Source organism: Papaver somniferum, unplaced genomic scaffold (genome assembly GCF_003573695.1).
Source record: "Papaver somniferum cultivar HN1 unplaced genomic scaffold, ASM357369v1 unplaced-scaffold_137, whole genome shotgun sequence".
In the NCBI taxonomy this organism is placed as follows: domain Eukaryota; kingdom Viridiplantae; phylum Streptophyta; class Magnoliopsida; order Ranunculales; family Papaveraceae; genus Papaver; species Papaver somniferum.
Genome location: NW_020622934.1, coordinates 3247538 through 3249695, shown reverse-complemented (window position 1 = coordinate 3249695; position 2158 = coordinate 3247538).

Here is a 2158-nt window from a genome sequence, read left to right as displayed (position 1 = left end):
AGCTTGTTGAAGAAGTACAATGTATCGCACAAGATTGCAACACCTTATCATCCCCAAAGAAATGGACAAGCCGAGGTTTCTAACAGAGAGGTGAAGTCCATACTAGAGAAGACAGTGAATCCAACAAGGAAAGATTGGAGTATGCGACTTAATGATGCTTTGTGGGCTTATCTAACCTCATACAAGACACCTATCGGGATGCCTCCCTTTAGGATTGTGTATGGTAAACCTTGTCCCTTACCCATTGAGATTGAGCACAAGGATTTTTGGGCTATCAAACAATACAATATGGAAATGGATGGTGCTGGAAAGCAAAGGATGTTACAACTTCACGAGCTAGATGAGATCCGCAATGAGTCATTTGAAAGTTCACGCATTTACAAGGACAAGACCAAAGCATTTCATGATAATATGATTTTTAGGAAACAATTCTGCATTGAGCAGAAAATGCTTTTGTTTAATTCTCGCTTGCAATTATTTCTGGGTAAATTAAGGTCACGTTGGATTGGACCTTTTACTGTTACTAACGTGGTTTCTCATGGTGCAGTAGAAATTCCTAGGATTGCTATAGGGAAGGAACTTAAAGTTAATGGACACCGGTTGAAACCATACTATGAGACTTTCACTTCGGAAGTTGTGGAAGGACTCAATTTTTTGGATGCACTCCCTCCGGAGGAGTCGTAGAAATCAAGGAGATAGTCGGGATGACGACTTTAAACCAAGCGCTACATGGGAGGAAACCCATGGGATGAGTACTTTTTGTCTTTTTTTTTAGTTTTTTTTTCTTTTTTTCTTTCTTTTTTATTGTCTTAAATTTACTGTTTATGATTTCTTGTCACATTTCATGTAGTATTTCCCACCTTGACTCTACTTGGATGACTCAATTTACATTAAGGAAAATGTAGTGTTTAAGTGTAGTGGAGTGGTTAAGCTTGTATTGTAAATTTTTCAATAATTTCAACTTTTGTGTAAACTAGTGCATGAAAAACTCCAACCTGTAGTTAGTTTAGAGTCACATAGTATACATGTCGCTAAGATTACATCGAAATTCTCACAAGAGTGACTGAACTTAGACATGCTAGAGAACGTGATCGGGTTGCTTACTTGTACGAGAGTTAAAGTTGGATTTAACTATGCCAGTGGCAAATGAGGTGCAGATTGAATTTGGTATGAGTTGGGATCCCTCATAGTGGAGACTACACATTGTTACATCAAGAAATGCACCGACCTTCATTTCTTTGTACCTGTCTAAATATGTGCTTTTAGAGTGTGTATTACCGTACGTTAATTCCGGGTAGAATGGTGATCTACCCAAGCTTCCACCAATATAAGCACTACTTTAATCTCTTGAGTGCTATTTTATCAATCATGGGGGTGACATCGAATTGCTAATTTACATACCACTTATAATCGTGTTTGCAGTTAGCACCATCCACTCTATCTCTCTCTACACCAACAAGTCCATAGAAACACCCTCATCATCAACAAGCGGAGCATCACAATTTCGAAGGAAAGTTGAAGACATTCAAGGTTTAAAAGCAACAGTACAAAAATGAGAAGATTTCAGATTCAAGTGAAGCAACAAGACAAGGAGCAGAATTCTTACAAATTGAAGACTTATTTAAAAATCGGAGAATATTAAGAGAGTTCAAGAAGGTTATGATATCGAGACAATACACGTTGTGAGGAATCAAGTGGTAAAGTACTTACACCAAGACCTCTGTACTTACATTTTTATTTTATATCTTTATTCTTATTTGTTACTTTGTATTTATTTTCTCTTGGCTCAAAAAAAAAGATAAGAATTTTTTTATTAGGTTCATTACTAGTTTTATTATTTTGTTTGTTTTTGTTTTGTATTTATTTCATTTTTCTTGTCTCAATAAGAAAAAAGACAAGAAAAATTCATTGCATCATATTTTGGTTTGTTTAGTTCATTTTTAGTTCTTTATTCTTTCAATCAAGTCAATGTAAGAAGAAATATTCATAATGAAGTTTGAAGCAACAAGGAACTAGAGGAAAGAGTTACATTGTCAAGATTCTACGAAGTTCAAAATTTCATCATCAAGAGTTGAAGACCGAGGACGAAGATGAAGACTAGGATTGAAGACCGAAGACGTTTCTATGGACGATATGAGAGTGGTGCTAACTGTACGTT